Source organism: Anguilla anguilla, chromosome 5 (genome assembly GCF_013347855.1).
Source record: "Anguilla anguilla isolate fAngAng1 chromosome 5, fAngAng1.pri, whole genome shotgun sequence".
In the NCBI taxonomy this organism is placed as follows: domain Eukaryota; kingdom Metazoa; phylum Chordata; class Actinopteri; order Anguilliformes; family Anguillidae; genus Anguilla; species Anguilla anguilla.
Window position 1 is genome coordinate 35,561,343 of NC_049205.1, and position 16,839 is coordinate 35,578,181.

The window sequence follows — 16,839 nt, forward strand, 5'->3', positions numbered from 1 at the left end:
TAAATTAACAATTTCATACTATTGCTGACCAGTTAATAGTTAGAAGTAAGATGGCTAACTAGTGAACTATGTTTCAACACCAATTTCTTAATGGTTTTAAGAGTTTTTATTTTTTAGAATTTCAGTATCGATAAAACTATCATTTGGAGGAAGCAAGGAAAATTTTGATATTAACTGGCTTATCTGATATTATGAGAAGCCGTTTATCTAGCGAATAACATAACAGCCAAAACTCAAATTTAAAGATTTTGAGAGCAGGCCTGTATCTAATTAAAAGAAAATCTCTTCAAATCCATGACAATTGCACTCACCATTTAAAATATTTCCATCAGCTCTTAGATTCCATCTGCATGTTAAATTCTGAAAATTATTTACATCATCTACCCGACAATTTCTATTATGAATAAAGTAATGATTTGAAATGGAATTTAGTTTAATAGACAAGACTACCAGTGTATTTATTTTTTATGTGGGAATCACAATAAATTAAGGTTGTGAGTCTAGTTATAGATGTAATCCAATTAGACAAAATATTGCTTTTGTGCTTGAGTCAGTGCTTGCTCTTGCGGGGGATCTGGTTCTGTTAAAGCACCATGTGACAATCCTGTTTCATTAAACATGCCATTCAGTAAAACTGACTTGACTTGAATTGGGCATATGTAACAAAATTGTAACTTCTAACCAGCTCAGCAGAAGCCAAGTCTGGGCTATGACTACATTACTTTCATCTGTTCTCTGCACGTGTGTGGGTTAGGGCTTAGGGGACTATTTTGGGATGGGGCCAACAGCACTTTCCCCCTCCTCTGACACCTTTAAAAGCCATCATCTACTTTTAACTTTTATGCATTTTTTTCTAAGGAACATGAAAGTATGTTACTTACTTTCAGATAGAATTTACCTGAACAATACAGTAAGTACTACAAAGGCAATCCTTTTAAATTTCTCATTTCAAAAGACAATTATTGATCATTTTCATAAATATCTTTCGTGAATTGTGGTGGTAAATACATTATATCTGATAGACTACATATTTTGGACTTATTCAGTCAATATCTTGAAACAAATACTGTATTTCTATTGATTCAAGTTCCCCCTACATTCAGTTTCACTATAGAGACAGCATGTATAAAGTAGATTAGAAAGTTTGCACTAAAATAATAAAGCCATACTCAAACCCTATTACACAAACTGCATTCATTTAAAAAAGCTTAAAATAACGCATTTGTGTATTTGCACATACCGTAGCATGAAAGCCAGAAACAGAAATTTTAAACACTTTTAAACACTGGGTAACACCAACTGCCAAATGAAGCAAACGTCATGTTGCATGTACTGTATTTTGAATTCATCCATGCAGTACATGTGCAGGTTTCACTTGGTGATATGACAGAGGATAATATTTCAACAACGGTAAGATCAAGCTTATGGGCTCTTTGAAATGAAGTTGATGATTCTTTCAACAAGTGTCGAGTCTCCTTTGTTTAAAATGGTGCAACCGTACATAGGTATGCAAGCTCTATTCTCTCATAGCAATATCCATGAGCCCTACCTTGGCTGCTGGTATTGGGCAAAAGGTGGAAAATTCTTCTGTGGAGCAGATGTAAAGACAGTGGTTTAAGAATAATAAATTATTGTCAGAGGTTATGGTGGTGGTTTGATTTTGTTATGGCTGATCAGATCAGGCCCTTTCTTTCCCTTCAATGCTCGTGCATAAAACCCATATAGAATAAAATGTAGCAAATTCAATTTGCTGAAGAAAATATTTCAACTTACTTTATTATTACAAAGAGAGCATGAGTCTAGAGAGCAAATGAGTCTGTACAATTTCACTTGTGCGTTTGAATGGTAAAAATGGATAATTAAAAGTAAATAAAAAGGCAGAAATATTCTGCTGGCAAAGGATGAAATGAGCTATTATACCCAGTACCCAGACCCATTTGTGCTACTACGGTCACTAAATTATGGCCCATTATTCTATACAATTCTCTGCAATCTACATCCAACTGTACTATATCTGTTATGTGATTAATTGCTGACTTCTGTATAGTTACGATAAAGCCAAAGCAAATTTAGACTGAATAATGGCATTAGAAAATGAAGCAGAACGAGTTCCTACTGCTTATGAAGTATGAGTTCAATTCCATATTATTCTTTTGTATATTGGCATTCAAATGTCTTGCACAAAAAAAGACATAAGCATAAAAAGTATTGGTTTAAAAGTTGGCTGAAAGTCACTGAATGCTGTATTCAAGGGGGCACCATATTTTCTGTGGATTTAAGCATGAGGCTTGGCCTAAAGTAGGTCAAGTGGAATCATTGCTGTAGTTATTATTGACAGTAACTATTTCTGGTTATACTTATAAACGAATAGAAGGAGATTCGCCCCATTTCTGCTGCATGTCTCAGTAACAATGTAAGGACCACATTCTAGTCCAAAGCCATACGGCAGGCACATAATCTACTCTGTTACAGTGCACTAGCTCTGCCAATTGTATTTTATTAAAGGAAGGCATCTCAGCTGAGCTGCACTCTGTCTGACAGATTTGTTATGGTTTTATTAGGATTTCCAATTTGGACCATGTCATAGCCATTTACTAGCTTTGAACACTTCCAAATATTATATTTCCAAGGGGGGGGGGGGGGGGGGGGGGGGGGGGGGGGGGGGGGGGGGGGGGGGGGGGGGGGAGGGGTGTTAGAGGAGGGGTTGGTCTTCATAAAACCCTTCTTGCTGACATGCCCAGGGAGACTGGGTTATATGAGGTCTGGACAGATTTATATATTTACCTTACTTTCAGATATACTTTAAAAAGATTTTTGCTTAAGCTTGTTCAAAAAATCAAGGAAAGTTAGTGGGAATGAGAGAAATAAAATCACACACGTATGCAACTTTCCTTGTCCCCTCCACTCAATGATTAGTCCTGATCATTTGTTCATTCCTGCTAACTTAAACATGCTGTGTGTAGATGTGACCTGTAACCATACTGTCAAGATTTCATTATTGTAGAAGGGCACAACATTCTACAGCTATTGCATTGTAATTTCACAGCAGGTTCGCTCTTCTGTTTTACTCCTTTAAGTGTTGGTATAAATTATCAGAATTGCAGTTGCCACTATACGGTATCATTTTGTAAGTGTGGGCATGTTGGAATGAGTGAGCTGCGAACCCTTTAAACTCATAACTAAAGTGTAACAGCCATGCTGTGGATTTACTGAACTGGACTAATGCAGGTGTGCAAGCAGTGAGAATGGACCCTGAAACACAGCAGTGGGTCACTAAAGCTGGTGGGTCCCCACCAGGAGGGGGCGCTGTCACCAGGCTCGTCATAGTCAAGCATGGACTCTCGCAGTTGGGCAGGACCCTGCTTTCTTTGCCCAGAGCAGAGGGAATGGGAGGAGCTGGAGGAGGCAGCGTGGGAGGCATGAGGTGCTGCACCTCCTGCAGCTCTGGGGACTGAATGCTTTCCTGCCAGGCTCTCTAGGGAGGAGATGGTCTGGTTCCAAGCCTGCAGTACGTCAATGGGGATGATTTTGGTGGTCTCCACGGAGATGCAGACAGGGAGGGTGCCCCTGTTCTCCTTCCAGAGGAGGCGTTTCTCTTTGCAGGTAAGGGAACGGCCAAGGGTTCCGACACACCTCCAGTACAGCGCATTTCCGACACACTTTGTCTTCCTCACAGTCCAAAGGGTCAACCGCAGGTGCTGAGTGGGGAAGGCCAGTTTTAGGAGTGAGTGGGAGACACCAATTTGAAGAATGTCTGGCAGTCGCAGGGTTGCCAGTTCAAACCCCGCCCTGGGCGTGTCGAAGTGTCCTTGAGCAAGACACCTAACCCCTAACCCCTAACTGCTCTGGCGAATGAGAGGCATCAATTGTAAAGCGCTTTGGATAAAAGCGCTATATAAAATGCAGTCCATAAAATGCAGTCCATAAATGCAGTCCACAAACTGGAACTCTGCAGCACTCACAGGTACTTAATAACCTCAGGGAATGATGACCTACTGGCCATGGATACTAGAGAGAACATTGCAGAGCTAGGCACGTTGCCCCCTTAGAGAGACATAAGAGAGCCAAGAGACTACAAAAGTTCTCATCGTTCATTTCACCCTGGAGTCTCTCCCTTTCTAGACTGACCACATTTTACATGCAGTTATGCACAGGTAGGCAAAGGCTTGGAACCATCAAGGTAATTAGTTGACAATGTTACGACATGTATGCTACCGTAGCATTCATACCACTACCTTACACCTGAACCCTGAACTGGCACTTTACACTGTGAAGAGTGTGAAAGGTAATGCATTCCCTCTTTGACCAATGATTAAAAATAGACTTCCTCGTTGCTTGAGTCATCTCTTTAGTGTTTACACAACACTGACACTATGATTTTTGTACCAGTACACTGCAATTATGGGATACGATTCTGTTCTATTACCTTCTCACACCACAGGAATAGTTTGTGTTTCTGGTTTACATTTGTGGCATGTTGCAGATGCCAAAGCTTTAGACTTTCATATAAAAAGCTGTGAGCATTCAGAGGAAGAAAGGCAAGCTTGTCAAAAAACAAAAATATGGAACCACAGGCTCACAGATTAACTCAAGAAGAAAGGAAAATCCATTAGCAATCTTGTCATTACTTGACAAAATCACTCAATAAATCGCTCATTTCGAACAGTTGAAGCCAGTTTAAATGGAACTAAATTGTACGAAAGTTCCAATAACATCATATCAGTTATTATCCTTTCATGCCAATATTTCCCTTCTCTGTGCTGAATGTTTGGACTCTTTCCTACCTCCCTGCAGATGAGAAGGTGGTCTGCTGACAGTTTTAGGAAGCACTTTTTTGGTGCTAATATTAGCTGTTAAATTGGGCTCAGGAAGCTATGTGGAATGAAACTCAAGGATACAGGAAACTACCTTTTTAAAGAAATCTAAATCATCAAAAATATTTTATGGCATGTGCCTCAGCACCAGATTATTATTTTTTGTACTTGCCCCTGCCCATGGTACATCATGTGCAAAATCCCCTTTAAAAATAGCACAAAATGGGCTGGGACTTGAAATATACAAATGAAAAAGATATATTACTGATATTCCTATTACTGTGGGCCATTTCGTATACCATGATTCATCAATGGTAGCTATGTGGCAAGATACCAATGCCCTGAACTCCTTATCAAGAATTGTGATGAAGCATGTAATTTGAGTGAGAAACATTAATATTTCATATTGAATATGAATGTATTGCTTCATTGTTGGTGTACAGATCGGTGCATTAGTTATATGGTTTTTCTGTTGCTAAGAGGAGAAGAGGAAAGAAGAGAAAAAGAAAAGCTTTGAGGTGCAAAGAGAAGAGGACATGGGGGAGGGGAGTGTAGTTGAAGAGAGGATAGAATGAAAAGATGAGAATATTCTTTTCATCCTTTCTTTTCAAAAGGCATGACAGAAGAGAGCAGAGTGGAGGAAAAAGAGAGGATAAGCAAAGGAACAGCAGAGGAAAGAGTAGAAAAAGGAGTTTCAAAAACTGGAGAGAGTTGCAGAGAAGAAAAGGCTCAATTCTGACACCACAGACAGGCAAAACTCAGTGGATGGAGGGTTTACAGCAGAAGCACATTTGATAATTATTTGAAATACTGTAAACCTTTTAGGTCGTAGAATCTGACACATCCCTGCAGATTCTGACAATCTGACAACAAGCATTTTCACCAGTATTCAGAATAAAATTCTTATTTCATGTGATCACACATTTTGGAGAGAAACATGTTTTGTGATGAAATACTCACTCAGGGGTCAGCAGGACAAATTTACCATTGAAATTTACAGGCATGTGAAGAACAAGGTTCCAGAATTTAAAATAAAGTGTTAGAAGCGAACCTGGCTTACAGCATACAGTGAAGACATTTACAGTACTGTTCTAATGTACTATGTCTATGGAACAATGACTCATCTTTGACAGTTGACAACTTATCACTGACTCACAACTGTGTGTTTTGGTAATGTGTTAAGGCACTACTCCACCTAGTGGTCAAATGTGGTACTATTATCCAGGAGTGCCATGAACTTTACACACTGCATCTCACATAGAATAGATGTTCCCATAAATCAACATATGCTGTTCATTGATTTAAATGAATTATTATGAGATTAAGTCTATTTCAACCACTTCAGGTTCAATGTTGCCTTTCCCTGGTCCTTAATATATAAATTCAGTTTGGGACAAAGATATATTTTTTATTTATTTGGCTCTATGATTACTGAGCTCACCATGACTCTCTTTCTTTTTAATGATGTTCTAAACAGTTGCTTTTGTTAAGCCTAAAGTTTGGCCTATGTCTCTGACTTTATTTATTTTCATCCTCATAATGGCTTTCTTGACTTTCATTGGCACTGTGGTCCTCATGTTTACGAACAACAATAACATGAGCCCCAGACTCCAAAAGCCTAGAATCAAGACACTAGATACTAAATGCTGTCTTATACATGCACTAAGGAAGCAGTTGATCACACTCGACTCATCAGAAAGACCTGTGATGGATTCCCCTGGGAAAATAGTAGAGGGTTAAGTGCCTCAGGCTACCGAGGGTAGGGAGCCTTGGTATTCACATTGTACAGCCTACACCTGGCCTGGTGAAAACATAACGACACAATGCCCATATTTCTTAAATACCGCATATTTGATGAATGGTTCAACATAAGATTATGGAGAGGTTTTATTTATTTTTCTCGCATGTTCGTGGAGGCCCTCATGAATTCAGCATAGGTGCGCTGCCTGTTATTCATACCTGAGGGAAACCATGTATATCTTCCTTCGGTGAGAATTCTTGATTTTTGATTTGTGGTCTTTGATAGGGTCACTGGAATACATCTCATCCCATTTTACGATAAATAGGAAAATCTTACCTGGTCAATGATGGTTATGGCATCTCTGATGTTGATCTTCTAGTACGCGTCCCATAGCTCACCCTTGCGGTACACAGACTTCCTCATTAGCAGCTTGCTCAGATACTTCTGATCAAACTGCTTGCATCTACACGCAAGAGGAGAATTATAAAGGAGGAGAGTTATAGAACAGCAGTTATGCAGTGCAATAATATTACAAAAACAGAAAAATAATATTAAAATGTACAAAGGGCGTGATCATGGGAAGCACAGCATTAGTGCTGTTTCACCATGCCGTAGAGCAGTGGTCTCCAATCCTGGTCCTGGAGAGCTACAGGGTCTGCTGGTTTTTGTTTTTACCTTAAAATCAGCACCCAATTGAGACCCAAGACACCAGGTGAGTTGAGTTAACCATGTAATCAACTGCTCTAATTGATTCCTGATGTGCAGAGTCACTATGAAAACCAGCAGACCCTGTAGCTCTCCAGGACCAGGGTTGGAGACCACTGCTGTAGAGTGTGGTGAAACAGGGTGTGAGATCAGGGAACAATTGTACACTCAATCCAAAAATGGTTACGAGTGACAGGGTTAAAGAGCAAATGAAACTGTAACTGTGAAACAATGACAGCTGGATTGTTGGATTTTTGTGAAATGAATGAAATAATTGTTCACAAAGAAATAAATAAACAAACACAGCACTGTGTGAACAGAGTCATACAGACTTGTCTCTCCAGTGGTGGCAGCCGCTGAGCCCGACAATGTCTCCCACTGCAGTCAGGGTGTGGTCAAAGGTCTGAAGAGGGGTAGAAACACGGAGGTCATTGTCTAAACACAAACCCAGTAGCACCGGAAAAATCACAAATCATGTATCTGGCTCCAGAATGTGCGTCTATGCTGTTGGATAAAGGCAGGTCATGAAAAGATCAGGCCAATACACTACAGGATAAAGATCGGTTTATGGCTGTATTTCAGCTGTCTTAATGGCAATATATTTACAGTGTAGTCCTGTAAGTATTTGGACAGTGACACAATTCTTGTTGTTTAGTAATTCTGTACTCCAGCACATTAAAGTGGTCTTAAAGTGCACTGCCTGCTTTAATTTGTAGATATTTAAATCAATTTTGAGTGAACCATGTTGCTTTTAATACAGAGACCCCCCATTTTAGGGGGACCATAAGCAATTGGACAAACCAACAATCACATGAAATAGCCGCAAAGCTCTCATTCCAGGGTCCATGCAGCTAGTGCAACTTGACGCTGCACAAGGCTGGAGACCAAGTCTGAAATTATACAGACCAAGAATTAGTTGACTCAGCATTGTACGCTAATTTTCGTGTACTGAAATATGATTGCTGTCATTTTGCCATCTTTGACCGCATAAACCTTTTTAATTTAATTAGGCAAGTTGAACAGTTGAAGTGCTCATGTTCCAAATTGCATGTTGATCAAATTTACGCTTTATGAGAAGATGATATTTACGTATTATTCTTTCAGACGGAACAATGGCCCACAATACTAAATATCCCATTTTTCTATAGTGGCCATGTTTCTCAAAATCAACAGCATTCAAATTTGGATTCATTCATAATTAAGTGCCCTTTGATTCAAAACATGTTTCAAGTCCAAAGACCAAGTCTGGAATTAGTCAGACCAAGACTTAATGCTGTCACTTAGCATCACATGTGAATTTTCATATAACAAAATATAATTTCCTTTGCAATTAATTACAGACAATAGTAACAGACTCCACTTGCAAATTGGAGACCAAGAATCAACTGCATACTTTTTCTTTGACATCATGGACATCTACTGTAGCTCATTGCTCTATTTGCTAAAGAAAGATTATGTTCCTTAGGAAAACAAGTCCTTCTCCTTTCATGTCAAAGGGGGACTTTCTTGTTGGTTGAATATTGGCAGATTAAACAATAGGTTTATTCCCCCTTTTGTTAATTTTACCCCAATTTTCACTTGATTTTGAACACCGTTTTTGAAAACAAACGTAGCAGCCACTGCTTTCTTTCAGTCAGCCGTTCGTCAGTTAAAGGATAGTTGAGGACACTCGTTTTCTTGCCTTGAAAAAATGTATTTTGACAGCAACTCTCCGCTGCACCTTTAGGCAAATTTTTTGAAAGGCTTCAAAAGCTGTCATTGTCAAAGCGTATTTCTCTTATTTTAAAAGAATAATAAAGTTTTTTTTTGGGGGGGGGGAAGTATCCTTTGAAACTTGTGCAGACCTTTATCCATAAAAGTACCCTCCATGTGCCATTTGTGCAGGCAGACTGTGGGTGACTGGGATTAAAAATGGAAGGTATTAAAAATCAAATGCCAATAAATTCAAAAATTTTAATTTTTAATTTCTAATATTGACATAAGGTCAAAATGTTTAACTACTTAGTGCTGAATCCTTCAAAGGACAACACAGAAGACTAAGAAGTCTATCTGAATAAGTACTTATATTTCATCTTATCAATTTAAACGCCATCAGCTAGTAAGCACATCTCAGTATTTCAGCTACATGCAGTTGTCTAGCTGCTATAGCATTCACCCTCTTGTGAAACTCCTTGTTAATGGTGGGCTTGAGATTTGTGCTTTGTGGAAATTCAGGCTACTTCACCAGTGGTGTAATGGTCAGGGCCTGTTTGGGACAGAAAGAAAAATTTCAGTTTCACTTTTTGCTCCATCCAGCAACTGACCTCAGAACAGTTCATTCTCAGATCCCAGACACACAATGGAATCAGCCCGCTCCATGCAGCAACTGACCTCAGAACAGTTCATCCTCAGATCCCAGACCCACAATAGAATCAACCGACTCCATGCAGCAACTGACCTCAGACAGACCTGATGCACACTGGCATCAGCACGCTCCACCCAATGGGCCATGTAGTGACTGGGAGGCAGTCCCAGTCTTCAAAGCAGGATCAGCAATTGTGCCAATGCTCCACTAAGAACCCAGAAAATTACAGCCCCACCTCCATTTAGCCTCTTTCAGAGACCCAGCTAAATAAAGAAAAATGTGCAGGAGTTTGCAGAGGTACAGTATGTACGCGGGAGAGCGAGAGCTGGTGTTAATATGAGGGATTGATTGCACAACACATTGGGCTCTATTTTGCAGCTAGCGCATGGCATGTTGCAAGCTGTCACACTAGCAAAATGGTATTTTTGTCATAGATTTTGATGTGCCTGATCCATTTAATAATTTTGTGCCTCATCGTGCGCCGAAGTGGGAGGGGAGCTGCTGCTAGGGGCGTGTCAGTCAATATCATATAGCGCTAGGCAATTATCTTCAGAATTTTGGTATTAGTTAAGTCTGCCATTTACACTTTTCGAAGCCTGCCTGCTCAAGCCACGTCTATCCCTTGTACTGCGGATAGCTAATGTTGGGAATTTTCCAAGGAATGCGCAGATGACCACAGTCCTGCAGTTGCCCTTGACCAAGGCACTGGCCTCAGAACTGGAGTTGGTCCCTGGGCGCTGCACTGTGGCTGCCCACTGCTCCTAAGTAACTAGGATGGGTCAAAATGCAGAGGACAAATTACCCCACGGGGTTCAATAAAAAGTATATCTTATATCTTATCTATTCAAAAGGCAATCAACAGTTTTAATGGATCATATTCTGTTGAATTTGACATTGATATACTCATCCATAGTAGGCTATGAACTGCATGAACCACATCAACACCCCTACCTGAGGTACACTGAAGTCAATTAATTTTAAATGATAAAATAGTTCCTTATCTTCATTATGAATTATTGTATGCAATTAACCTGCAGAATGAAAAAAAAAACGGTATCAAAGCATCGGTCATTCAATTGCTAAATAGTGTGCTGGAGTAGACAGCGACACATTCACACCTGGGTAAAAGCACCTGTTGTCTATTGTCTGGTGGGGTTTTTGTGAAGAAAATGACAGAAACTGCTAGTATTTTTTTACTGAGTTTATTTATTCTGAATTTTAAAAACACAGTTATTTAAATCCTAAATAATTAAGAAAGTAATGGAAAGAGGATGATATAGCATTTACGGTGTTGGATTAATTTAATTATAAAGTCTCCAAAGCGCAATGGCCTTGCTCTAGCCCATCTAGTGTAAAAGGAAAATCTCACTCGCTGTTTCTCTGCTGCTGAGTTTCTAATAGAGAAACTTGGTGCTGCCTTCTGAGAAAATCACATCAAAGAGATTGGAAAATAGATGCAAATCTAAATAATATTGGTCAAATTCAGGAGGAGAATGCATTATCTGAGTGTTGCCGAATATGATATTTGTATTCAGTACCATCTCTAGTGTCCACTCTGCGCAGTAGTGCTGCACAATTTCTTCTGGCAACTCCAGAGACAAAAGAGCAATACATTAAAGACACAGAGATGCTATAAAGACAACAAAGCCATTGTATTTCTCCAAAAGTCACACACCATATGACAGAAAAGCTAACGTATGTTGAGAGGTAAACTGGAAAGGTGTGCTCTCACTGGTCACATATATTGCTTCTCATTGTAAGAATAAACAACAATTATAAACAATTTGTATGACCTGGTTGACTTCCCGGTTTAATGTAAACGTTAATTGATTGGTACTGGGGAGACATAGCTCAGGAGGTAAGAGTGGTTGTCTGACAGTCGGAGGATTGCCGGTTTGATCCCCCGCCTTGGGCTTGTCGAAGTGTCCCTGAGCAAGACACCTAACCCCTAATTGCTCCCAACGAGCTGATTGGTACCTTGCATGGCAGCCTTTCACCGTTGGTGTGTGAGTGTGTGTGTGAATGGGTGAATGAGAGGCATCAATTGTAAAGCGCTTTGGATAAAAGCGCTATATAAATGCAGTCCATTTACCATTTACCATTCGATTTGGTCTGTTCATTCATCAGCTAGTCACATCACATTCATATTATGGCTATCGTTGTGTTTGTGTTTGTAATGCCAATTGAATAAAGGCTTTTTAAAACTCACTCCTTCCTCCAATGAGAGTGCCTTCAACTGCATTGAAGTAAGCCCAGTTTTATACTTTTTGCACTAAGGCACACTTCTTTGCTCCCTTCGAGATATATGTAAAGGTGCTGGGCCTAACCACCCACATAGGACTGTAGCTGGAATACACATGTCAGATCAAATGGGCTAAATAAGAACTGAAGTTGACACAATATCCCAAAACAAATTGGCCCTTGTTGTGTACCCCTGGACTAATACAGAATCTATGTCAGGAATGTTTTGGTTACATCTCTGGAATGTTTAACCACAGACAACTTTTGACAGAGCTATATTGTATATAACTACACACAAATTACAATGCATATTGTATCATTTAAAGAGCATACAATACGATTCAAACGGTGTCACTAATTACATCTCAAAAGGTGAACTGTTTCAGACTTCCACATTCAATTACATCACGTCACAATTCGTTAAGCTAGAAACGTAGCTTACAAAAGGGTCGCCACATCAAAGCAAATCAAAAAACATTTATTTGTATGCGCTTTTTGCACAAAATTGTCTCAAAGACGCTTTACAGAGTGGAATAAAAGACAAGAACCAAGCAAAAAACCGTGCCTGAATCTCCGAATATGAAGCACACGAGGTAAAAATAATAACAAAAACTCTCAGTGGGGAGAAAAAACCTCAAACGGAGACAAGAAAAAACTCCCTGATGAGAAGATATCTTGGGAGTAACCCGGCTATAGCAACACCTATGCAGTATTCATCAGTGGAACTAGAAGGAAAAAAGTCCAGGAATATCACATTTCTTACCCCTGACGAGAAGCTATAAATCCTCTGCCGAGTCTTTCCCGAGCCGTGCGTTCTGGGGTCAGCTTGATAACCCAAAGAATTATGCCAAATTCTCCGATCCCATTCGTTTTTTACATTACCATAATTCGCAGACAGCGGATAACCCAGTTCAACTTCGAAACGCCACCACAGTGGCATGCATAGGCTACTTATCAGTCCTAATAGTGTTGCTCTGCAGGCTATTTCGAAACATGCGATAAATTCATAATAAATGTCACAGAGCCTATATATTGAATACACTGCAGGGATCCCCCCCCCCGCAATAGCATGGTAAGTCACTGAGGATAACACAACTGCCCTCAGTATTATATTATAATATGAATAGGAATAGACGGTCTGAATATGACATGATACTTGCACTGACAGATTTCAGGTATTACCCATAGGCCTACAACTAAATAATATAATAATAATAATAATAATAATAATAATAATGATAACAATAACAATAACAATAATAATAATAATAATAATAATAATAAGAGAAGTCTTATCGGTTGATTATAATCAGTGTTGAAAACGTTGGTGAACTTGCAAACGATAGCGTTTATTTTCGTTTCGCTGACCAAGCGGTGTATTAAGAGAAAAATCATTCTTGCTTATACTTGTTCGTCATGGTTTAGCAAAAACTTTAATTAAATCGCAGCCACAACTTCTGCAACCAAGAAGGTAGGAAGTGTCACATTACAAACACTTCTGACCGGATACATTTATTGACGAAAGTGCTTAGCCTGCTTCAGTCACGGGGTGGTATTCACTTTTCCCCTTTTGTTTTCAACATTGTATTAACAACCGATTCAGACCCAAGAAGCTGGGTGAGGTGAGTTAATGGCGATATCACATTTTCAGCACAACAATTTAGTGATGAGTAAGAACAGAAACCTACGCTTCCTGCAGCTCTCATGATAGAATTCCATTAGTTATGAACAGTCTTAGAGGCGGAGTACTGAAGGTTTAAGTCTTCTTTCAATTAGCAGTAGATTAGAATCTGAATCACCAGGTGAATGTATTTCATGTCAAAGAGTCTTCAAAAAACCACTAGAGAGGTAATATAGAAGACACAGTAAAAAGCAACATCTTGTTCTAGGCTTGGATATTTTCCCTAGCTGAAGTCTAATGGATGCGAACTCTGAATGATAGTTATGTCTCATGGATTGTGTTTAGGGTATGTTGCTTTTTGTTGCCATTTTTTAACATTAGGTAATCATGTCATCGTATCATAAAAATACCTTGAAAGTGTAAGGTAATGAGTACGCCTTGTGTCTGCAGGATGCTTCTACTCTGCTCAGTTTGGGCATTGAGTGTTAATTTTGCGGATGCCTCTGCAGGTAAGAATCACGGTTGAAGGCACATAAGCTACGTTTACAGGCTACATGCACACCTATACTCTTATTAAGACTAATCAAGTTAATGCAATATTCAAATTAAGGCTTTACATTTTTTGGAATAACATGATCTCTCTAGTACCAGGATCCACATTGATTCTTTAAAAAATTGGTCGAAGGTATGCGGAACTGACGTAATCACCCGCTCTTGCAATTTAAGAATGGAGAGTTTCTTCATCTGTTCAAAAAAGATAACTTACGAATTCCATAGCCACTGCTCTGCTTTTTATTCACCATGTTAGTTTGAGTTTGATTAACCCAAAATGACTCAACCATTCTAATAAATCGAAAGAGTGAGCAAAAATCTAGGTGCAAATTGCAGTGTGTGTTCAGTTTTTTTGTAGGCTACACAGCTGCATATTAACGAGGATTTGCAAAGTACCGTACTAACAAGGGGTTTACTGCATATTACGTTTAGGAAGGTCTTGATTGCAGCGAGCAATTGGAGTTCCTTATCCCAGTGGTTCTCCAGCTCGGTCCTGGAAGCCCCTTTGTATGCTGTTTTTCATTCCAATCACAATTGCAATCCCAGAATTTTAACAAACTGTTATTTACTCTTTTAAACCATATTATGCCAGAAATGGCTATGCATGCCATGAAGAATAAAATCCCCATGTTCATATTGCGCTATATTGAATTATACTGCAAACAGTTACAACCCAAACCTACACATTTCTGCAATCTGCACGCTATTGAATAAGTCAACCTAGTTGTAAAACTTTAAGACCCAAGTGAATCAATAGCCTCCTAATTGAGGAAAGTGGACACCTGACCACGAAAACAACCATCTGCTAATATTAACGTGCCAACCCTGCACTGTGCTAATATGTTCAGGATCTTACAGAAATTAAGCATGAGTTCAAATTTGGAACATATCAATTAACCTCAGTCTTTCATTTGATTAAAAAAAAAAAAAAACTATAATTGTATGCAATATAGCACAATATGCACATGGAAATTTTATTCTTCATGGTATGCATAGTTATTTCTGGAATTATGTGTTTTAAGAGTAAATAATCCCTTTAAGGCATGAAATGCAAATCTCTTGCCCTGAGTAGGCCTATGTGCCTGCTACTCGCGAAGTTAATTTTTTTTCCGAGGTTTTGCGCATATTCCGGAGATTTAAAGGTGACACTGGTTCTGTGTTTGGCACAGCCAAAAGCAGAGGATGTAAAAGTTTAATATTTGGCATGGAATATTTTTTTAATTCCTGAAACATCTGCGATTGTAACACAAAGTCCATACTAACGTATGTAATAAAGATACATTTACTTGTTTTGTCACTAGGTTTTTCTAAATGAATGGTACAAATTCGAAGTTTCCCGGTCTTATGTCCAAAATGGAGTGTTGGTAACATATTGAGTCCTAACTCAATAAGTAACGGAAATGTTGTGATGACAAAATTTGAAAGGACAATCAGAAAATTATTATTTCGTATAAAAAATAATTAAATAATAACCTATATCCATACACTAATTAATATACTTAAAAATGGTGACTTTGACTGAATGTAGGCCTAATTAAGTTATCAGTAGGCCTACAGCTTAGCCTACAACAACCGCGGTTAATAAAACCCTGACCAAACACATGCTGCAATGATGATTTTGGGCTGATCAGGGAAATTATATAGGCTACAATCCGAAACGTGTGCGAGTCATTGTTTGTCAATCAAGCGAATGATGAATGAAAGCTGTTGAGCGGTAAACAGTGGTGGAAATTACGAATCGCGTTGCTCCTTAAAATTGGTTTGTTCAGTTCAGTACAACGATTGGAGTCACTGTCGTGATTCGTTCACTGATGGGGACTAGCTTAACTATGTCAGCAAGATATCATTTGTGGTATTTTGTTGTGTGACGTAACTGCAGTTAGTACTGTTTTCAATAAGTGTGCAAATTAGCAAGCTAACTAGTGAAATATTAAGTTATAACTAGCAAACTGTAGACTGTTATCAGGATGCTGAGAATATGTTGCACGTCTTTAAGTGCAGCTATGTTTGCCATTTCAGTTTGTTACCCATCAACTCGTATCGATTGATTGAAGGGAGGACATACGTGCTGTGATTGGTTGGAGTAATGTGGGCATTAAGGAAAGGATGTCGTAAAAACTCAGTGGGGGAAAAAAACTATTTGTGGATTTATTTTTTATTTATTTTTGTTTTTTATTTTTTGCAACTCATGCAAAAATCATGTGGGGATTGTCTCAAAAATACACAAATAAATGCAAGTGATTCCACATTTTTCAGGCAAGGCATAAATGCACACTGAGTCATTTTCCGGGAGAGATTTGTCTGTGATGACAAAAAACACATTTGTGAACCAATTCTTTTTATTTGTGGATCAGCTGCATTTGTGAACAAAATATTTTATTTGTAAGTTATGAAAAATATTTGTGAATCATTTTATTTGTAAAATGTTCATGCTATTTATTTATTTATATTTGAAACAATAATACCCCCATAGAGCACCCTCTCCATTCTTCTGCAGGGTTCTCAAAGAACGGATATGCGATGATTGAAACAGAACCAGTCAAAAAACATTCATTTTTATACCCTACATAATTGGATCCAATATTTCCATGAATGACGTCTATGTTGAGAACGTCTGTCGTAGGTCCGCAGACCACTATGCCTATTTCACGCCTATAAAATATTACAGAATGGCTTCTTTTGAAATATGTTACAAATAAAAACCACATTTTAAATGGTTTAAGCACGTTAATCTGCTCCTGACAAGGTTAGCTCAAACGGACATGTCACCTTAGCAACATAACGTGCATCTATTCAAGCTTGCTTCGTTAAACAGAGCTAT

The 16,839-nt window shown here is 38.8% G+C and overlaps 1 long non-coding RNA gene across 1 annotated transcript; it reads right to left on the reverse strand.

Annotated features, from left to right (window-relative positions):
* Positions 1-6,838: 6,838 nt before the first annotated feature.
* On the reverse strand, positions 6,839-13,811 carry LOC118226996. The gene is made up of 3 exons (XR_004765136.1): positions 13,534-13,811; positions 7,593-7,663; positions 6,839-7,018 (listed from the first exon to the last, which is right to left on the reverse strand). It is a non-coding gene; the product is annotated as an uncharacterized LOC118226996 (long non-coding RNA).
* Between the last annotated feature and the right edge of the window lie 3,028 nt (positions 13,812-16,839).